Genomic DNA, 24,752 nt, shown 5'->3' with positions numbered 1-24,752 from the left:
TTCTCTTTATCACTTTCCATTTACTTTCCGTTTAACAAATATCCCCTAATTGTTCACATACAAAGAGATCTTTCGACTATACCATATTACAAAGTATTTCCCTCAAAGTTCATGCGTGTGCAAATTGTACCATATTTCAAATATAAATGTACTGAAAAGTATTGCCTGTAGTAATGTCCATTGTGGTTGTACAATACAAATGAACTCCTTCACAGTTACAATCAAATAACTGCCTCTAAAGAATACATCAGCAAAAAATTTCTACCCAAAAAAAATCGAACTAATCTAAAGGAGGAGGGAGGAAGAAGAGAGCATAAAACGACGCATTCATTTAGTCTCTTCGGAGCCAACTACAATATCTTCAAGAGTTGGCTGCATTTCAAGCAACTGCTGCTTCTCCTCCTCACTAAGGCTCCGCCGCCGCCGCCGCCGCCGCCTCCTTAGGTTTAGCAGTGGACTGCTGATACAGCACACCACCAACCATGCAAACCAGTAGCCCAACTGTCCCAACTAGCGTTGAGTGCCTATCCCATATCACCAAATTAATCACAACCGTCAAAAGCTTGTTGACTATGCCCAGAACTGTGAAACCCGTTGCTGATATCGCCCTTCTACAGCTGAACCCGAAGAAGGAGATAGCCAAACCAAACAAACATGAAAGAGCCACTGGCAAGACCACACCAAACGAATGCCAATCCGACTCATCAGCAATCTCGTGCTTTATTTTCTTCAATTCGCCCATTATGAGCAATTCAATGGGGAATAACATCAGAGCTTCTAAATTGTTGTAGAGCACCAGGCCCCATGTGTTGAGCCCGATGGTCATGACTACGTGCTTTATGTACACAAAATCAATGGTCATGCTCACCAGATATGCCACAGCCCAGCTGTAAGCAGTAAGAGTGAAGCTGTAGTCAGTCAGGACATAGATAACGCCTCCAGCAAAGATGGTCGCAAGTGAAGACCAGGTTTTGAGGGAAGGCCACGGCTGCTGCGGAGAGGATCATGGTCAAGGAGGTTTAGCTGCCCACAGAAGAGGACACCGAGGGCACTGGTGAAGTATTGAAGGGCAGTTAAGGCACCTGGGTATGGAAACTTCATGACAGCCCATTTGTTAATGATGGAGAGGAGGGAAGCTGAGATGCAATAGCCGAAGGCTACTCCATATACTGATGCCTGCTGCGCTAGAGCTGATATAATGTTGTTCCAGGTCAGTCCAGACTTCGCACTCTCACTGCCTACCGTGGGAGAGGAGCTCCTTGCACTCTCACTATTGTCAGACATCCGCTAACAAAGAATAGGTAGTGAGCGTCATCGAAAGTGAAATGCAAGAAAAAAGGAAATATTGGGCATATAAATATTTCAATATGCAGATAGCTAGTAAAGTTATGCAAAACAAAGTAAGAATGCTCATGATTCCAGTACGCAGGTATTATTTAAAATCAGCGTGTGCCTTAGGGAATTGTCGTGCCTGAACCCACGCGTGTGTCTGGAATACTATATATTAGATTTCTCCTAAATGGCTTCTTTGCATCTTTTATTTTCCTAATGTGATATCATTTATTTATTCCTCTATCTAGATTTCCATGTCTGCTCAATTGGTTCCATTGACAGTTTGCTCCACATTACCTTATAACTTGAATTAGCTTCTTCAAGTTCCCCAGGATTCAATATTCCTCGTCTTAATTAAAGTCTTTTGTTTCCCAAATGTTGTAATATAGGTGTATAAGATAGGCTAAATTTTTATAAGTAAACTAGAAATCTAAGTTCGGCTGAAACTGTTGTTAATTGGAATGTAGTCCGAGAAGATGAATACCTAACTTTTCTCGGCGTTTCTCTTCCCATTCCCTCAACTCCAACAGCAAACTAACAGAGCCCTATGCCACTCGCCAGCACCCATGTGAACATGAATTATCGAAACAAGTGTAAGATGAATAAAACTTATTACAAAAAATCCCTGATGGTCATTTATGTGACGAACTCTTGAGGTAACAAATAACATCACCAGTGGGTTTGTAGTATAGCATATTATAGCATAGACCACTTTACTGATATCTTTGACATTTTACCCGAGAAGGCACAGGGATACCCCAGTCAAGGGTAGCAATGTGGCGCCCTTTGGCAAGAAAATCTACAATTGTCAACCAGAGACATTAATCATAGATGTAGAATATGATGCTATAGCAAACTCTTCTCATGCATACATGGGTTGCCTTTGATAAAAACATAAATTTAAAACATACAACTTAATTCATCCAAATATTCGTAACAGATTTAGGGCATTGTTCAAAAACACAAACAAACTGGCGTGCACCCAGATGAAGGAGGCTCCGCCGCCGCCGCCGCCGCCGCCTCCTTAGGTTTAGCAGTGGACTGCTGATACAGCACACCACCAACCATGCAAACCAGTAGCCCAACTGTCCCAACTAGCGTTGAGTGCCTATCCCATATCACCAAATTAATCACAACCGTCAAAAGCTTGTTGACTATGCCCAGAACTGTGAAACCCGTTGCTGATATCGCCCTTCTACAGCTGAACCCGAAGAAGGAGATAGCCAAACCAAACAAACATGAAAGAGCCACTGGCAAGACCACACCAAACGAATGCCAATCCGACTCATCAGCAATCTCGTGCTTTATTTTCTTCAATTCGCCCATTATGAGCAATTCAATGGGGAATAACATCAGAGCTTCTAAATTGTTGTAGAGCACCAGGCCCCATGTGTTGAGCCCGATGGTCATGACTACGTGCTTTATGTACACAAAATCAATGGTCATGCTCACCAGATATGCCACAGCCCAGCTGTAAGCAGTAAGAGTGAAGCTGTAGTCAGTCAGGACATAGATAACGCCTCCAGCAAAGATGGTCGCAAGTGAAGACCAGGATGCTTCAAGAAAACAGCCTCACCGACTGCCACAAAGATCGGGACAGCAGAGCGAAAGACGATGAAGGTGTCAACATTGGCATGGAGGAGGAGCTCGCTGTTGGTGAAGAGGGAAAGGTAGAAGATGGTAGCTGCTGGCAGGAATTTCCACATGGTGACAAGGCGGAGAGGATCATGGTCAAGGAGGTTTAGCTGCCCACAGAAGAGGACACCGAGGGCACTGGTGAAGTATTGAAGGGCAGTTAAGGCACCTGGGTATGGAAACTTCATGACAGCCCATTTGTTAATGATGGAGAGGAGGGAAGCTGAGATGCAATAGCCGAAGGCTACTCCATATACTGATGCCTGCTGCGCTAGAGCTGATATAATGTTGTTCCAGGTCAGTCCAGACTTCGCACTCTCACTGCCTACCGTGGGAGAGGAGCTCCTTGCACTCTCACTATTGTCAGACATCCGCTAACAAAGAATAGGTAGTGAGCGTCATCGAAAGTGAAATGCAAGAAAAAAGGAAATATTGGGCATATAAATATTTCAATATGCAGATAGCTAGTAAAGTTATGCAAAACAAAGTAAGAATGCTCATGATTCCAGTACGCAGGTATTATTTAAAATCAGCGTGTGCCTTAGGGAATTGTCGTGCCTGAACCCACGCGTGTGTCTGGAATACTATATATTAGATTTCTCCTAAATGGCTTCTTTGCATCTTTTATTTTCCTAATGTGATATCATTTATTTATTCCTCTATCTAGATTTCCATGTCTGCTCAATTGGTTCCATTGACAGTTTGCTCCACATTACCTTATAACTTGAATTAGCTTCTTCAAGTTCCCCAGGATTCAATATTCCTCGTCTTAATTAAAGTCTTTTGTTTCCCAAATGTTGTAATATAGGTGTATAAGATAGGCTAAATTTTTATAAGTAAACTAGAAATCTAAGTTCGGCTGAAACTGTTGTTAATTGGAATGTAGTCCGAGAAGATGAATACCTAACTTTTCTCGGCGTTTCTCTTCCCATTCCCTCAACTCCAACAGCAAACTAACAGAGCCCTATGCCACTCGCCAGCACCCATGTGAACATGAATTATCGAAACAAGTGTAAGATGAATAAAACTTATTACAAAAAATCCCTGATGGTCATTTATGTGACGAACTCTTGAGGTAACAAATAACATCACCAGTGGGTTTGTAGTATAGCATATTATAGCATAGACCACTTTACTGATATCTTTGACATTTTACCCGAGAAGGCACAGGGATACCCCAGTCAAGGGTAGCAATGTGGCGCCCTTTGGCAAGAAAATCTACAATTGTCAACCAGAGACATTAATCATAGATGTAGAATATGATGCTATAGCAAACTCTTCTCATGCATACATGGGTTGCCTTTGATAAAAACATAAATTTAAAACATACAACTTAATTCATCCAAATATTCGTAACAGATTTAGGGCATTGTTCAAAAACACAAACAAACTGGCGTGCACCCAGATGAAGGTCATGCTTCATGTATGCCTCATTAATAGCTATTTGCTTCATTCCGTCAAACACTGTGAATGTGGAACTGACAAATTTAACTTATTCAAAGATTAGAAGATTCAACTCACTCAACAAATACCCATATGGGCCAAAATGAAGGCTAAAAACTGAAGACAAAGTTTGAAAAAAGATTTCAATGAAGCAAAAACCAAACAATGGTCAACAATGATAAAGAAAGTAAAGTGCAGAACTTCAACAAGAAAATTAGCGACTTTTACTGTTTCTTAGACCTATGAGAAATCTAAAGCACATAACAGTCACTGTTATAAATACTAGTAAATAGCGCTGCAATAGCATAGCTAATAGCGTTAGCGGTCCATTCCCGCTACGTTGTCGCCCAATAGCAGTGACACGTTACGGTATATGCACTTTCCACTTGCAAAAGTGGCCAATAATGTGCCATAGCGGTGAATAGCAGGCGACTACGAGCAAAATCCGATTTTAACCGCTATTTAAAAAGCAGTTTGAGGTTTATTTTTTTTAAATTAAAATCTGACCTGCATCCCACCGCCTCCCGCGATTTTCAGCGTATTTATGCCGCCTCCCACAGCCTCAAACACCTCCCTCAACACTTCCTCTCACCTCCTCTCGCTGTGAGCTCCTCCTACTGTAGTCTTCTCACCGCTCAGCTCCTCTTCTCGAAGACAATGACTCTTTAACTCCTCCTCCAGTCATCTTCAGTATTATGTAACGACTATATGTCTATATCATGTTTAGGATCTCTTTAAATCATAATATATTCACTTTTAGATTTTCTAGATTTTTCTTTAATTTTTCTTTTCTTTTTTTGAATATTTATACATATCTAAATTAGACCACTATTTGACTTTGTGTTTTTCACCGCTATTTTACTGTAATAGCCCCAAATAGCCTTAGTGATGTCTCAAAACTACGCAACGCTATCCGCTATCGATAACCTTGATAACAGTGTATCATATAAGAAAAGCATATGTTGGGTGTTTCTTTACTAAGAAAAAAACTTGCTAGTTTGTTCAATGCAGAAAAGCAAGAAATTATTTCTCTTACATGTACATATTCTGCAAGAAAAAAATGACAGCAAGAGTGATTTTTCCATTTTTTATAAACTCGGCAAGGATTGATAGAAATAATAAGAAAATGAAGAAAAGGAGAAAAGATATGGAATAAATATTTAATACAATTTAAGTGGAGGACTACCCTTCCTAGCTTATATTTATCCTTGGCACCACAAAAATAACCATCTCTAGATTTTTCAGAGGCAGACAGACAAAACTGGGACATTGATTCAATACCTGGGGGAGATCACGTTCGTTCAACGATGCCACCGTCGCCATACCTAACTCGTTTAGGAGACCGGAGGACTCTAAGTTGGAGTTGGAGGACTAGTAGCAGCATGATGTGATAGTGGGGAACAGAGAGCACATCTGTTCCATCCAAGTTTTTCTATCAGCATACTATCTCGTCTCTTTCTTGTGGGTTTGGATTCTTGTGTTTTCGCGGTAGTTAACTTCGACTTATTTTGTTCGGGGTTTTTACTTGCTTTGTATTATGGGTTGTTTCGTTTAATTCTTTATTAATGAAATGCACTGGTTTATATGTGTGTGTTTGGGGGGGTCACACTGTTTTACTCAAAAACAAAACTATCTCAAGATTTTATTTTCAGGTCTTTTCCATAGATAATTCTACAATAACTACATCCGCAGACTCAAAGATAGCACCCCTCTAAAAGCTAATTTTGATTGAACCCTATAATTTAGGATAAATTTTCAAGATTGACCCTAATGAAAAATAATCACTATTTTCAACCTAGTTGCAACATATTTAACAAATTCAACCTAGTTTCAGCCACGCCAACAACGTAGGTCGAAACTGGGTCGAATTTACGAAATAAGTTCTACGAACTACACAAGATTAAGAATCTCATACAGTTTAGTGGAGAATTAAACTCCACGGGATTTTCAATCACGTAGGGTTGAGAGCTCTACTAAACTCCACTAGATTGGAAATCCCATGGAGTTTATAGCATAGAAAGTCCATGGGTTCCTAATCCTATGGAGTTGCAGACTGAACCAAAAAGAGCACACGCTCTCTGTGATTTCATGTCCGCAACTCCACAGGATTTGAGAATCATGTGGAGTTGAGGATAACTTCGTGCCCAGGACCCACCCACCTGACCTATATCTTTTATGCCCCTCCCCGACTCATTACGCCCCATCGCCCAACCCCAGGCTTGTTCTCTTGAGCTCCTCCAACCCCCCCACAACACAGTGACCATCTCCGATAACCATTCTGCACTTCCACCGACCGCTCTTAGGCCAAAGTTCTCCGGAGTTAGTCGTAGTTCATTTTTTTAAGGTTTGACTTATTTTTTTGGTAAATTCTTTAAACATTTTTTGATTTTTTCTAATTTTTTACATATCCTCTGTATTTCATCCCAATAGCTTGTTTTCATTTAGATTTTGGGTTAATGTTTGGTGTTTTTGGAATTTTGTATGCAATTTGAAGGAAAATTAGGGAAAAGGATGTAAATTTTAGTTAATTGAATTGATGTTATGAATTTGGATTAATGTTTATCCCTAGACCTTGTTTTAGTTTATATTTTGGAATAATGTTGTGAATTTTTTGGACTTATATGAAATTGGAAGGAAACATTAGGGGAAAGTTGTAAAAATCAGAGAACTAAATTGGTCATAGTTTTATAGATTATTTTTGGTGTCTTCTTAGTTGACGTTGAATTTTTTTACTCCTCAGAAGTAATGATGAATAATCGATTCTTAATCTTTTGTTCGTATATGAAACCGTTGTTTATATCCAAATCATGTACTTTCGATGAATTGATTAATAACTAACACAAACTTACATTAATCAATCCACGTGAGCATCACCTCAACGTGATTTGCAATTATCCCGTAACAGTAAACATAATAAGCACTGTTCAAATCTCAATTAACTATAACATGAGTCTCATCATCATATTGAACGACGAGAAGCATTATGTGGAATTATTTATTGAAAAGATTAAAGGAATTTGAGCAAAGTTGTGAATCATGATGGAGTGTATTCTCGCATGTTGGAGGATCTTGAAGTTGACTCAACTAGTTTGTTGTCTCCGCAAACAGGATATGTGTTGGACACAATCACAACACTTGAGCGGGCCTTGCTTGTAAGGACTTCAAGTACCTTTCGATGATGACGTTCTCCATCAAGATATAAGGCCTTCCACTTAACTGGTGACAGAAGAAAAAGATGCAAATGTCGACTCTGAGGATGACGATAAATAAGACGGCTTACAAATTAACAGCATGACACATTTGACCAATAGAAATGAAGGGGACCATCAATTGATTGACCGATATTATTCTAACAATGAACATGTCGTGTTAGAGGATCCCTTGCCTGATAAATTTCATGGATATGAATAGATTGATAACTCGACAATGGAAAATATTCATATTAGCCCAAGTTTAAATGATGATACACAAGGTGATAACTTCACATTCAAAAAGGTGATCTATTTGAAAGCAAGGAGAAGTTGGTTTATGTCATTCATTTATGGTCTTTAAAAAAATATCAAGCTCAAGGAGATGAAAAGCAATGAAGCAAGCACTAATGTAGTTTGTTTCTATAACAAAGAGGGCGATCCAGACGATGTTGGTGCTCGTTACGACGGAAGTGCAAAGTGTCGTTAGAAGCTTACTTCACACTTAGGGTTAAGAGTAGGCAGGCAGACAATTTAAAATAACACACTACAACGGAGCTCACATATGTATTAATCCTCGATTAGAGATGAATCATAAACATGCATCCGCCTCTTTCATATATCATTTAATTATTGCCTAAACTCAGTGAGCTCTCGATCTAAACCCAAAGGATATTCGAGCTTTAGTGCGTGAAACGACCAGCTTGGATGTGTCATACATCAAATGTTGGAATACTCAAGAGGAAGATGATGATAAAAAATTTCGAAGATTGGAACAAGTCTTGCGAGATATTACCACATCATCTTGAAGTACTCAAAAAAATCCCAAGACAATATGCGAAGGATCATCAGGTTCCGTCGACAACGGACTTAGACGATTCATGGGGGTATTTTGGGCATTTGGTTTTTCCGTCAAGGGTTTCAATTATTGCCATCCTATTCTTAGCATTGATGGCACATATTTGTATGGTAAATATAAAGATGTATTGCTCGTTGACACTGGAGTAAATGCGGATGGCGATTTATTTCTTTTGGTTTTACAGTTATGGAAGTTGAAAACTCAGAAAATTGGTCATGATTTTTTTTGCATGTATTAGTTTGCATATTCCTAGTATGCGAGCGAGGACAATTACATTAATATCAGCTAAGATGAATGGAATTCCAAGTGCACTGAAATTTGAATTTCAATCGTCGCATCATGGATATTTCTAAAGACATATTAGGGATAACTTTAAGAGGGAGTATGAACAACCGCATTTCCAAAATCCCCTTTGGCAAGCTGAATGTGCAACGAAAAAATTGGTGTATGAGCAACTACAAGAGGAAATTAAGTCCATTTCACAAAATGTACATGATTGGATCGAGACTAGTTTGAGTCTGAACAATGTCGAAAGGTAGGCCTTATATGAAAATGGCGGGAAACGATTTTATATGATGGCCACAAACGCTTCTGAGAGTTTCAAGGGTTGCATAATATTGCTACAAGTTTGGCCGTGGGAATCCACACATTGGACAACTTACTTTACAGACGCGTCGCGATCTATAGGGTTAACGTCCATTAGGATGCAGATATACAAATGTAATATTTAAAATTATTTTTATTGCTTAGTTTTATTCATATGGAATTTTTGATATCTTTTTCATGTCAAACAAATATAATGTGAGGAGGTCATTCTATAATACCGCAGACATCCAAATTTTTATAGGGATCAGCTAGACATCATGCAACACAAACAGGTGAAATTTATCCCACAATTCAAACTTTGTATTCATATTTTGCTGCAAATGCTAATATGATTTTTTTTAAATTAATTTTTTAGTTCAAATGGATGTCCTATACTCGCGATAATCTCAATTCCCTTGCACCTATTTGTAGAGAGATAGCTGATTTGTGAAGGGCCAAAGTATCATTGATCTGTTTCGAGATTATGGAGATGCATGTGTCGGGTCGTGTTTTACGATAATTTAATTTAGGACAGCATTTGCCAGATCCTATTGAGCAAATCGATCGCATTCGTCAGATGACATCACATCATATGGATTAGGGGAGATATTTTGAATCCTATATAATCATGTGGAATGATAGACACAATCTTGTAGAGCATGAGAGAGCTCCACTTTTCTATACAAAATATGGGTGTTCGTATTGAAATATCACAAGCAGATGGATTGTATATGACCCACACGCAGCAATTGGATTCATACCACGCTACCCATCGAATACCTACTCGCTGAGGGTCATGATCGAGAGAGATTATCAAGTTTTTAAACTCAAGCAAAAATAATGTTCTTTTAAAATCATATAACTTGCTAAGCTGTGTATCTTCTGATTAAAATGTAGGCCCATGCATTTGATGACAATAAAGAATATATAAATGAGAGCACTACTGAGATTCAGGATCCAAAAGCACTATCAGTATTCAACAAGACCAAATAAATGATAGTCAATGTGTTCCATAAAAATCACGTCAACGAATTCACATGCCGTGAGAACAGGGCACGCGAATTCATAAAGGTGTACACGTGAAGACGTAAAGCGGGCTCTTCTAAGGCCCATGATGATGTAGCTGGCACTTCTCAGCGTGCTCCACCTGATGAAGATGATCTACCTACTATACAGCCTCATACACAACCAGATAGTGAGATCATCAAAGTTCAAATTCATGGATATCAGGGGCAGAGGCGGAGGCAGAGACGAGGGGAAGGGGTAAGAGAGGGAGACAAAGGAGGGGAGGAATGCTAGTATGTATGTGTCTTTTTTATATGATATGATGGTCTTTTTGTAATTGTGGATCTTTCATGAATATATATGCTTGGATTGTGGTTGGATTGTTCAAAAAGATTACTTGTATGGATTAATTTTCGTGTATATATGTGATTGGATTTTCGTGTATATGTGGTTGGATTTTCGTGTATATGTGGCCGGTTAGATTTGTGTATATATATGGTTGGATTATTATGAAGCAGTGTCTTCAAAGGCGCGCGCCTCCTTGCGCCTTATGCACACTACGATGTGGGGCAACGGCAAAGCTTCCCGCATTTGATGTAACAACGCCTTTTGCGCCTCGCAAGCATCCTGGCTTTGCGCGAGGTGCATGTAGTACATAGCCTCGTATATTTTTGTTAATTAACATTTCAATTAAGCTTTCATATACGATAAGCCATATTACAAACAGCAGAATAAATCCATTAGTCATTTTCTGTAGCCTTCAATTAAGGACCCTAACTAATCCTCATTCATTGTTTGATTTTGCTAAGTTATTAGTCTTGATTTGACATTTGATATGACAATTATGAACTTTGCTACTATATTGGATGTGTTAGCATTAGAAATTAAGACCTTATATATTATGATTTGGTAGTAAGACGCTATGTATCTTGACGTATTTTTATATGAATTCTTGTACATGTTCTTTCGTGCTTGATTATCTATCTTAAAAAATTATGTTTGTGATGTGTGCTTCGCATCACTCGGGCATAATGCGCATCACATTAGGCCTTGCGCATGTGCGCGTAAAGATGATTTGCGCCCCGCATTGCGCCTCGCACATCGTTATTAAGTATCTTGTATAGATATGTATCGCAATTAGATTTTTTTTTTTTGAAATTGTACACACACACATAAGATAGGATAGATCGGTGATAAAAAAACCAGTTATATAACCCGCTATGTAACTTAACGGTGTCCTCTTGTTATGTAACTCACACATTTAACACTGAAACTATTTAACCCAAAAAACACGTTATATCGCGTTAAATGTGTGTTGCATTATAAAACCAGTTAACATGGATTTTTTTAGGTTAAATTGCATCTCTAATTAGGATACGTGGATGCATCTCCACTAACCAAATCATTTAAACTCTACCCCTTTTAGTCCTGATCACCCTATTCTTTTCCAAATATACGATCTCTTCACCTCCTCCAACCCAAACCCTAACTCATTAACTCCTCTTAAACACCTCCTCTTCATCTCTAATTAAGACACGTGAATGCATCACCACTGTTCAAATACACGATCTCTTCACCTCCTCCAACCCCAACCCTAACTCCTTGCCTCCTCTTAAACACCTCCGGCTATTGGCAGCTTATACGACTCAGGTAAGGTAAATTTTTCATTTTGCAGTTATATATTGAGCATCTCAGTTTATATCGTTTAAATAAATAGTGATTCTAAAATTATCTTCCAAATTCCAATCTTTTCTATTACCAATTTACCCTAAACCATATCAAACTTGCCGCTCCGTTACTTTAACCTTTAACTTAATTTTTTAATATCTATTACGAAATTAGAGTATATAGATTAATTAGTGGGTTAATTGTATTGGTGAGATAATTACTATCAGTTATTACTTGATTTTGATTAGGTTTTAGTTTTCTATTATCAGTTAATACTAGATTTTGTCAAATTAAGTTTGCACACAGCATCTGTATGTACAAAATTTCTTACTGTTACATAATCATGTTTAGTTTGGTTGATATAATGAACTTGACTAGGAATTAGAATATTATTGTAAAGTTAAGAATTCGAGAGCTGGAAGTGTTTAGTTTATTTTAGACTTATTTTTATTGTCTTAAACTAGACGACATTAACGTATTTGATCATTTGATGATACTTTTTGGAATGATTATTAGTCATATATGACTAACTTTTGTTAAGAAATTGTGATACTATATTTTCATATTTGATAATTGTGATTTTATGTTTGAAAAGTTTGATTATTCTAAGTATAAAAGTTCTTATGAATTGTTAGTATAAAAGTTCTTATGAAAAGTTTGGTAGATATTTTAGACTTATTACGTTTTTTATATTTTATTCCTTAACCCTTAACAGAAGGTCAAGCATTACATAACCCATTTTCGTTATTTTTAACATTGGGACAAATAGCAAGTTGGAAACTTGTCACAGTGAGTCTGCAACTCCACGAAGTTCACAATCTCATGGAGTTTGTATTATGAAACAAACTCCATGAAATTGGTAATCCCGTGGACTTTGTATGTTATAAACTCCACGGGATTCCCAACCTCGTGTAGTTTTAAAGAGTTCTAACCTCCACATGCTCACATGCTTCAAGATCTACCAAACTCGACTAAGCTTCAGCCCACATTGCTGACATGACTGAAACTAGGTCGAATTTTCTAAATAAGTTACAACCAGATCAAAATTTGGTGATTATTTTTCAAAAAAGGGTTATTTTGAAAAATTGTCCTATAATTTATGTAGAAACCAAAAGGAAAACACAAATATACAAGTTTCTACAAGTGGCATGTTAGAGCAAAATGAAAAAGTAACATGCCAAATCACTCCCTAAACACAATCTAAGTTTGATTATTCTAAGTATAAAAGTTCTTATGAATTGTTAGTATAAAAGTTCTTATGAAAAGTTTGGTAGATATTTTAGACTTATTACGTTTTTTATATTTTATTCCTTAACCCTTAACAGAAGGTCAAGCATTACATAACCCATTTTCGTTATTTTTAACATTGGGACAAATAGCAAGTTGGAAACTTGTCACAGTGAGTCTGCAACTCCACGAAGTTCACAATCTCATGGAGTTTGTATTATGAAACAAACTCCATGAAATTGGTAATCCCGTGGACTTTGTATGTTATAAACTCCACGGGATTCCCAACCTCGTGTAGTTTTAAAGAGTTCTAACCTCCACATGCTCACATGCTTCAAGATCTACCAAACTCGACTAAGCTTCAGCCCACATTGCTGACATGACTGAAACTAGGTCGAATTTTCTAAATAAGTTACAACCAGATCAAAATTTGGTGATTATTTTTCAAAAAAGGGTTATTTTGAAAAATTGTCCTATAATTTATGTAGAAACCAAAAGGAAAACACAAATATACAAGTTTCTACAAGTGGCATGTTAGAGCAAAATGAAAAAGTAACATGCCAAATCACTCCCTAAACACAATCTACTACTATGAAGAAACCCCTAAATCCATCAAAAGTTTAAATGACCTTTTTATGTTATCCTTTATAATCTCCATGCTAAATAGGAAAAAATAGCCAAATTTTACTTTTATACAAAGTCAAGTCCACATGGACACAGGATATGGGCGAAGGCACATTGAGTCCTCCAGATCCTAGGCCACCCTTGAAATTAGGGGGAAAAAGGGAGGGCTTATGCTGCATATTGGTGATTTTATATAACTACAGGGGCTAAAGTGTAAAGCCCTCAGTAGCCAATTTTTTCCGCTTCTATTTTATTCCAAATCCGGATCCTATAATTTATGTAGGTTGAATTTGCTAAATAAGTTACAACTAGGTCGAAATTTGGTGATTATTTTTCAAAAAGGGTTATTTTGAAATTTTGTCCTACAATTTATGTAGGAACCAAAAGGAAAACACAAATATATAACTTTCTACAAGTGGCATGTTAGAGCAAAATGAAAAAGTAACATGCCAAATCACTCCCTAAACACAATCTACTACTATGAAGAAACCCTAAATCCATCAAAAGTTTAAATGACCCTTTTATGTTATCCTTCATAATCTCCATGCTAAATAGGAAAAAATAGTCAAATTTTACTTTTATACAAAGTCACGTCCACATGGACATAGGATAGGGATTGGGTCCTCCAGATCCTAGGCCCCCCTTGAAATTAGGGAAAAAAAGAGAGGGCTTATGCTGCATATTGGTGATTTTATATAACTATAGGGGGTAAAGTGTAAAGCCCTCATTAGCCTATTTTCTCCGCTTCTATTTTATTCCAAGTCCGGATCCTCTAGGCTTTTATTCCCACTAACAGATCTTTTGATTCTAGTAACTGCTACCTTTCTCTACTCCACAGACCGCGATGTCGACGTGAACATCACTCCTTGTCATCTTCGGCCTTAATTGTGCTCTTCCTCTCTTTTCTAGCCTTTTCCGTTATCCTTAGATCTCCTCCGATGTTATCTGCCTCCTCAGTGCTCTGATTTCACTCCTCACGCTCCTCTAGCTTTTCTACCCTTCTCGATGCCTATTTCACGTTAGTTTTTCTCCTCTTTTTTATTTTCCTTTTTGAATTTTGCTTGTTTGATTGGTTTATTTGGTGTCTTGAACCGAACTTGAGAACTACATTTCTTATGCAGCTACTCACATATGATTTTTGTGAAAGGTATTGGTAAATTGCTAAAAAGTTGGTTGAATCTAAGATGGATACTTTCAATATAAGGATATATTTTGTAGCACTGATGAGGAAGATGTCATGAAATGATTTCAATAAATGAAGCCAAGAAGAATGTTATATTATAATTAGAAATATAAAGTTGAAAAATAATTGGAAATATAATTTCGAAAGTCTTATTATATAATGATGTTAAAATACTATTCAACGGTGCTAAACAATTTATATATTATCTATCGTGTTTGATTTTTTTGGCCCCCCACCAAAATCCCTTGCTCCGCCACTGACACAGGACATGAGTGCCAAGTGCTAGAATTCCTCAAAGTTTCTAACATAGTTAATTTTCATACATGAGGACACAAGGATACAATGTGTACGTAAATATGCTTGTATGCATGCATGCATGTATGTATAAATATGCATGTGTAGAGAGAGAAAGGGAGATGAGTTTCCTCGGTACAATTTTTCTTGCAATGGTTCATAAAAACAAAAAGATAGACAATCCAAATTGATGAGCCACAACCTCTAAAATGAATCATAATGAATAGTGAATGACCCTAAAGAATCCACACACAAAATGTTCCAATTGTGGTGTTTCCGTACTAATAGCCGTTTATGTTGATTCTCCCTCCAAAACAATCAAATTTGTCCTATTTAACAGAGTAGAGTGCTCTACTTAACACAGGAACAAACCAATGAATGCTTAGTTGACTTGTAGCTAATCATACTAGGCCTAAAGTTTGACTTGAAACCCAACTTTATAATTGAGCCAATAAACGAACATAAAATATGCGTGCGCGCACATACACACACACAAAACAATAGAACATTCAGCCAAGATCAAAAGACAATAGCCTAGGTCCTGGTCCAAGTTGTTTTATTGTCAACTTTACTATTTGCTCAGTACAGGACCTTATGAACCAAAAGGTGTAGCCCATTCAAATGTCGTTTTAGTTTGACCATGATTTTAACAAAGCTTCAAACATTTATAGTCACCAAAACTCATCATTGTATCTTCAGTTACCATTCTAGCAGACCTCTGAGCTTTCCAGCAGCCTTAGCGTGGATCACTTTGATGTCATTTTAAGTTTTGCTGACTACAAGAAATGAAAATCTTTGAACCCAAGTTCTGACTTTTTCACTGATCATGATTTGATGTTGTATTAAGTTTTAGTGAGCATAAGAATATAAGAATGTTTGAACCCAAGTCCTGACTTCTTCACCAAAATGATCATGAAATCATGGCCCTAGATGAAAGAAATTTTTTTACCAAAAATGTTTATCGGTTGGAATGGCACTTGGCCGCTTCAGAACTCTTTTATATGTCATCATTGAAGGACCAAAAAGCATAAATACTGGAATTTATCTAAAAAGATGGTAAGCCCCATTTGTTCAACATCACATGTAATTTTGAGAACATCACATGTAATGTTGAGCTGTATTTGAGCATTGAAATGTTTACCTTTGCTGGAAAATAGAGTAGAGTTAACAACCTTTGCTGGAGTTGAGATAATGGAACAGAGAGCAGAATATTAATGGTCTTTAATTTTTATTCTTTTCCTATTAAGATCAGGATTAGCTAAGGAATGTTGGTCATGGAGATCAGTCTTCAGCCATCAAGTACTCAGTCTGTTCGATGCATGACCATGTCGCTTGATCTCAGTTTAGAAAGCAAGGAGTCCAATAGTGAAGGTTCCTTGTTCAAACTGATAGCTACTTGTTTACTCCATAATTCTCATCAGCTCCAGCACTGTTTTCCTTTCAAAAGTTATCCGTTGAGAACTTCTTATTGATTTCAGATATGAACTTATTGAATATACTTATAATATATACAAGGTTTTAAATATCGGTTATCGGGGATTTATCGGACGGTCAATTTCCTTATCGGATAGCGGAAATCGGGGATATATCGGGGATAAGTAGTATTTATCGGAGTGATATACCGTATGTTGTGTATATATAATATAATACCCCAAATTGTAATCTAACCATACTCCACTCTTTCATTCTCTCAACCTTCACTAAATAACTAGAGAAAAAAACAACTAAATGGTGAATATTATTTGTTACTACAACTTTAGAAGTTGTGTTGAGGGCGTGGCGTCAATGGAGAGTCCAAGTCAAACTTTCGAAGTCACAGTTGATGGCATCGATGGAGAGAGCTCGGCATCGATGGAGAGCTCAGTATCGTTCAACGTCGTCGAGTCAATCAGATCAGTTGATGATGGCGTCGATGGAGAGAGCACAACATCAGTCGAAATCGTCAAGTCGATGAAGTTAATGTTGATGAGAGAGCAGCGTCGAAGTTGATAGCGTTGAGGTCAACGGAGTCCAAAGAAGAGCGGAGGCGAGCGTCGAAGTCGGCGGAGGCGAGCGTCAAGGTCGATGGAGTCCAAAGAGAAATAGAGTTAGAGGATTAGGATAGTGGGCACAACCGCACAAATGAGGGGAGAGAGAACAGAGGATTAGGGCTATTTAATCGAGTTTAAGTTTTATTGTAAAGAACGGGTCGTGTCGGGTTTCAAGTTCACTCAAAAACTGTCCATTACCCAAAATCACAACCTAATAGTGTGACCCGATAATTTCGATTTTAGAGCTGCTAATATCGGCCGATAATCACCTTTATCGCCGCATTATCGCCGATAAACCCTAAAAAAAGATAACCGATTTAAATTCCAACTTATCCTATCGGAAAGCTCTCAAAACCGATAACTCGGGGATAATATCGGATTATCGGCCGATATTTAAAACCTTGAATATATATCATTAAAAATTTTGCAGATCAAGCTCTGATATATTCTTGATCGAGCATAATTCTTAGAAAATTTGGCAATTAGCAAACAACAGAAAATGACTGTAGCAGAAATGACAGACGTGGATATACAACTAAGAGATAAGTAAGAAATGAGTGCATTCATAGGAGCTTTTTATTGATAATAAAATGAGATAAAAACTATTTGAGATGGTTTCATCAAGTGCAATAGAGGACACAAAATTCACCAATTAAGAGAGGTGATCAGATTATAGTTAATGAGGCAAAAAGAACTTAAGAGTAGACCTAAGGGACTAGGTTGAAAACAATTAAGAAGGATATGCTAGGGATTGTTAACCTAACAAAGGAGATAACCGGGAAGATAGCCCAAACAGAGCTTAATCCAAGAATATGATTCATGGCAAGTTTAACTCTAACAATATGCTTTTGTCCTATTATTCTGCAGTGCTACAAAGTTTCATGTCCAACAGGTTTATAAATTCTGCTGGCCAACACATCCATATATAACGCAACTAGTATTTCTATATAAAGCTCAAGTATAAAGAAATAAACATTGAACACTAGAAACAAATTTCCTAATGAAATGTAACTAAGGACTTTGTTGCATAGTTAAACTTATCAAGAAAAAATTCAAATAAATTTCTATCTGCATCTAAAGGAATGTTGTGAAGTTGCAAAACTCATAATCACACCGATGTATCCAACTTTCTGATAAAGCACATTGCTCATTCGGCTCATATGACACCACAAAATAAGAAAATAAATGTATCCTACGCTCAATATCAATGACCTCAATTTTATTTTACACAGAAATAGTGATCTCTCCTGGCACAATATTAAAGTTTATAATTAGCACCATCTTTTGTTACCCATGGCCATTAGCTTGACATGTATATTTTGTCTGTTTTCATGGTACATTGGCAAACATTAGATTGAATGTCACCTATGACACAAAATCTATGACTTGCATCAAACAACAGAACATTTATGTCCCTTTCAGCATTACTAAATCCATTGTCCTTGGCAAATGTGAGCTTTTTACTTCTTAACTCGTCTGTTTTCCTCCTTATAAATGTTCTATTTTTTATGCTCCTCAACAGTATACACGGTATATAAATCAACTCGTTGTTACTAAGCTAGATTATTAGTCATCAATTGCCACAAATGTCAGTCATGCTTTGTTGGCACTTGATATGTATGTTGTTTGTACAGTTCCTCCTCTAAAGAATGACTAAGCTAGCACTCACTTATTACCTTCATATGAAGCAAAAGTTCTGCAATTTGCTAATTCAGACACCTAAACTTTCACCATGATTCCCACACTATAACAGCCAAGTTGATGTAACTTTCTTTCATCAATGGTTGAGCAGTGAACATTAGTAGAAAGTAAGCCATAATGCATTGGTAGTTGGCATTTCTCTAGCAGGAGATAGCCCCCCATGGTTTTCCTTCCAAACTTGGAATTGACAACATTTACAAAAAAATTAACATGTATGCATGTCATTACCTTACAGCGTTGGTATTAGCTCCATTCCAGGAATATCCGGTCCTATTAAGAAAATTAAGTTGTGGTATAAGTACGAACTCCAACGCAAGTCAAAAGAAATACTAATATTACTTTAGTAAGCTTCAATATACTGATAGCATGCCCATAGAGGTTGCACTTTGCATCAAAGTTTTATTTCAAGTCACTACAATCATCACCCATGCAGACTTATGACCTTGGCATACTATTCCATTGGTTCATCAGTAACTACTACTAATGGAAATTAATAAGCTAGTAAACCATACAATCCAAGTCAGATAGTCGCATATATTTTCTCAAAAAAGACAATTGCAATTTATGCAACAAGTTATAGCTATATATAGTTACCACCACAATGCATCAAGTGGACCAATTCTATTTGACTAAATTTCATATATAAGGGGTGAAAAGCCACATTAACCAGTTTCTTACCACAACAATCAAGATGTGTAATTTGCTTGCCAAGAAACCTAACTTAGCAGAATGTAATGTTTCTCTTACCATGACTAGCCAATAAATAGTTAGTCATTAATGAAAAGCATGTTACAGTTTAGTAGGCTCTTAGCAGGAGATGTCTCTCCACATTTTTCCTTACAAGATTATTCTCGATACATATAACAGAAACACAGAATCCGAGTTTTGAAATTCAACGAGTAGCACAAAATTTGAGTGAACAAAAGTTATGATGCAAGGCAAATAGAAATAATTTATGTTACTTTGCATTTCAAGATTAATTTATATGATATATCTACCTTCTAATAGCATGCATGAATATAATATTGCACCGTCATCCACTCATACTCTTGTAATCCAAGGTTCATCAGTAAATACCACTAATAGCAACAACTAATAAATCACATAATTCCTAGTTAGTCAACTTCAATCTACTCAAAATATAAAATGAAATAAGGTAGAGCCATGCTACTTAACCAAGTGAGTGCTTCAATGCAAGGAAGAATAGCCATTCGATTTTTGGTCTAATTTTGGTTTCTTCTAAAATGTTCTTTATTTGTTTTGCAATAGTGTATATACTATATAATTGTAATTTATATTGTAGTAGATCCACAAATTTAGCAAACTTGCTTTTTGAAACTTAACAGGTATGTTGTTTGTACACTCTCCTCTAACAGCTGGCTAAGCCAATACTATTCACTTTCTTTCAAAATATGGTGCAGTTATGTGAATCGATTATTGAGAAACATGAATTATCACCACAGCTGGCCCTAACACCGAAATATGTTGCTTACATCCAATATTCAGCAGTCGACAAAAGTTAGATAATGCAATTGATAGCTGGCATTTCTTTAGCATGAGGGATCTATTCATGTGCTTCCTTCGAAGCTTCAGCCTGTGCAATAAATTTAGCATGTATACACGCCATTGTTTTATAGTTTTGGTCTAATTTAATTAATTACAGAAATAATTCTGCCACTCAAAAAGCGAAGGCACAACTATAATAAACACTCCAGCCAAATCACAGTAAAGGAAACAATTCTCATCTATGTAAGCTCGTAGAGTACTTATAGAACGCCAACTGAGACCACATTATGTTTTCCCATTGTATTTCAAAGTTTGCAAGCTACTAATAGCACACATGCATAGTTATTACATTGCCATACTTTTGTGTTACTTGGTTTATCAAAACTACCTTTAGTAGCAAATAAATAAGCTATTAAACCATCTAACTAATATACAAAACTAAAACAATTCAAGCCCATGGATAATTAGCTACGACAAGATACCAAGTAAAACACTACAACACAACCAAGATTTCCTATTTATGGGTTGACCAAGCCAACACTAAATAATTTCTTCCCATGAAAGCAAGATTTGCAATTTGCTCCGGATGAGGCTCGAACTAATCTAGCAAGTTACACATATGAAACCCGCTCAACCCACACTTTGAGTTGCTTCTCCCGATTCGGGGGTTAGTAGCATGCACAAAGAAAGAACTAAATTACCATATTTTTGCATATTGAGGTTTATCAATAACCACCATTTTTAGCAATAAGTAACCCACTAAACCATTCATCATCCTGTGTAAGTGAATCACTTAAATGCAAGTCAGGTTTCTCAACCAAACCCATGAAAGGGAACTAATATTGATCGTCAAATCTTGAATCCCCCAAAATAATACCAAAGGCAAGAACTTTAAACAATGAACAAATTGTGGGGAAACTTACTGCGTGAGGAACTGGTAAGGATTGGGGAATCTGAGGACATTAATGGACAAGCGCAGCGACAATTGCGTAGAGATTTGGGAGGAAAGACAAGTAAAAATTAGGGTTTTGTTCACTCAACTGACGCCTGGATTGAGAAGTTTGGTCTACAGTTGGGATCTTAGAACGGGTATGGATTACGAAAAGTCGCTACCCGCACAAAATATTGCGGGTTTGGGTATGAGACCTAGATCCGGTTTTTTTTTTTTTTTTTTTTTTTTTTTGATTGGATTCGAGTTCAGTATATCCTGTTTATTTTATTTATTTATTATCTATTTATTTATTTGGGGGATTTATTTGGGAGAATGGCCCATAGACAAATTAGGTTTACCATTTGCATTTTGTCCGTAATTTAAATTACCATAATTTTATTGAGTGAGTAGTTCAATTACTTTACTGAAATTCCATCTTTCAAATTAATTTTCTATTCTAAAAAAGTTCTGTAAGCATTAAGAGGGCTAAATGGCACTTAAATACCCTTTTGTTTCACCATTTTAATACTTAATATCATAAGCGCTAAAAATAAGCACTTTTAAACTCTAAGTTGTGAAAAATTGTCACGTCAATGCGTTTTGTTACTTATTATGAAAGTATTCCTAGAAATATGTCTGACAACTAATAGAAGGTATCAAAGTGCTATTTGCTTACAACTTAGGGTATTAATGTGCTATTTTCTTATAACTTAGGGTGTTAAAGAGGTATCTTTTACAACTTAGAATATTTAAGTTTAGAAGTGGTGACATAATAGGGTATTTAAGCGCCCATTTTTATAATTTAGGATATTACAGTGCTACTTTTTTATAACTTAGGGTATCAAAGTACTACGTTTTACAACTTAGAGTATCTAAGTGTAAATATGGTGAAATAATATGGTATTTAAGTGTCATTTAGCCTATTAGAACTCTAGTTAGGACAAGCTCAATATTATAACTACTAAAATATAAAACCTAACATTTTGATGATACAATAGAAGTTTTTATTGTTTATATTAGCTAATAATTATTTTGTCTGTGCTCTCACGGGTGAGTCTTAAAAATAAAACGCCACAATTAGATGAGATTAAGGGCTTCACATAATAATTTAATTGAAAAAATCTCATGCTTAAACCTCTTGTGATGCTTGTTTTAGAATTTCAACTAAATTACAAAAGTATATGTGATTTTAAAATATCTATAAAACCTCTTAAGAATAAAAACATTTATTCCTAGAATAATATTAAGAACCCACTAGAATTTCAATATAAGTATTAAAAAATATCAGATAAAGCGGGGAGAATTTGAGGTAATGTTTTGTATAATTTGTGTAGATAATATATTTTTTGGAGCGCATGGAACATTTTTGTAATAGAAATTTTTTTAATTTTATAAATCTTTACATGTTATATATTTTTTTATGATTTCTTATGTTATGTTAATATTTTAAAGAGAGACACGGGTGAACCAAAAATCTCTCTTTAAAATTCAGTAAAACCTGATATTAAATTAATAAATAACAAAAAATTGACAAATTCGTCAATAATATTTTAAGAGGAAAACTAATTCATCAACTTTAAATATAATTTGACATAGGTATAATTTTGCATACATGATTTTAGGGTTAGTTTTAGAAGAACTCCCTAAACTATGGGGGAATATCCTGGAAAACACCTCTCAACTATTTTTATTAGAGAAAATCACCCTAGTATTTTGGATATCATAGATAACCCCACTCAAATTTGAAAATCAGAGAAAACCCCCTCAACTATGAAGTGTCTCACAAAACTGCTAATCTTTCATATTTTTCTTACCAAATCCTTCTGACATCATTTCAAAATACAAAATAACTGAAATATCCTCTTAAAAACAAATTCATTCAATTACAAAGAAACCCCCAACTAGTAAAGAAGAATAATTTATAATTTATAATGCTTTTTTACCTCCTCTTCTCATGCTAAAAAATTAGATTTTTTTTATGATTGAGGAATTTTTAGCCTTTACTCAGTCACTACTTATTATGTGACATGCTAGATTCAACAGTGTTAGTGTGACGCCCTAGGGTTCACGCAAGGCTGCAGTCCAAGGTAAAATCCGGATTGTCAAACATGTAAAGCACCAACACCATGCTACGACATGTTTCACCATCACAGTTACTATCTCTCTAGTAGAGTCAATAAAAGGTGAAGGTACAAAGCAAGCAAATAATAAAAATAGCACAAGATCATATATGCACAGAAGAAGCATAAGAATAATCAATAAACGAGCACATCTGAAATAAAATGAAAATATCTCTGAGTCTGAAATAAATCTCAACACAATAAAACAAATGAAATCTCACTATGGTACTCAGCCTCTACAGAATAAAATACAAGTCTAGAGTCTGATAATAACTAACTAAATGTGAAGTTCTGAAATAACTACAAATATAATAATATCTAGATAGAACCTAAGATGCAATCTCATAAACCCGTGACTCTCCGTGCGTAGGACTCACTACCTAAAAGGGGGAACATAACGAGCGTCAAAGCGCTAGCAAGATCATCTTCACTGCTCCCTAGGGGAAGGAGTAGGAGAATATAAGAAAATAGAGTTGGTACATATAAGTATAAAATCATTCATATGACTCTAAATAGAGATTGGTATTTAGAAATCCATAACACGAGAATTAGTATGTCGAGTGAAATAATCCAAACAAGGAAACCCTCATGTATATATCATGTCTCAAATTGTGAATCCTTAAATATCAATTCTAACTCTATGAATGAAAATAGTACTCAAAAGAAAATACTCCAAACCTCATCTGTATAGAACCAATGTCACATCTCGAACTACCCTCGAGTAGTCAGCGCAATAGTAAGAGAATATCACCCAACTCATAATCACCATGGGCCGTATCATATATGCCATATATCAAAGGATGCACCCTACTCATGGGTATTCTAACATGGGAGCAAAACTACAACTGTAAGTATATATGTATGTGTGCATCTCCACGTACAAAAGCGATACTTTTGTAAAGTTCTTACTTAATCGCTCTACGACAATAAGTTTTATCTCTCTATTCTGGCTACATAAAATAACGATACTTTTGTAAGGATCTCATATTTATATGTGGGTTCAACTTCCTTACTCAATCGTCCTTACGGCAAATAAGTTTCATCTCCCTATTTCCGGATATGCTCATTTGTCCAACAATAATAGATTTTATCTCCTTATATTCGGATATGCTTCTAGGTGATCGTACAGTGGTGAATAAGCACCTTAGCCCAACCCGGAAAACATACACTGATCACCTTCAAGTATTTGGTACAACTGAGGTCTCGTTACGGGAAAAACAACCAAATATCCCTAGTGTGGTACAACCAAAGTCTTATTAAGGGATAAACACCCACACTGAGTATCTATAACTACTGAGCAATACTTTTTTAAATGTTAATTCATTATTATTAACTCAACGTGTATCAACTAGCCCAACAAAACATGTCAAATCACATGAACTGAGTGTACTACACATATCTCGGTGTGCGTGTCCATATTT

At 36.2% G+C, this 24,752-nt stretch overlaps 2 pseudogenes; both read right to left on the bottom strand.

The window, feature by feature from the left end:
- LOC109820298 lies at positions 1-2,321 on the bottom strand (annotated as a pseudogene).
- LOC109821414 lies at positions 2,046-21,375 on the bottom strand (annotated as a pseudogene).

This window comes from Asparagus officinalis, chromosome 8 (assembly GCF_001876935.1).
Source record: "Asparagus officinalis chromosome 8, Aspof.V1, whole genome shotgun sequence".
In the NCBI taxonomy this organism is placed as follows: domain Eukaryota; kingdom Viridiplantae; phylum Streptophyta; class Magnoliopsida; order Asparagales; family Asparagaceae; genus Asparagus; species Asparagus officinalis.
Note: the sequence above shows the minus strand (reverse complement) of the source record. Positions and strands in the feature narration are given on the sequence as shown.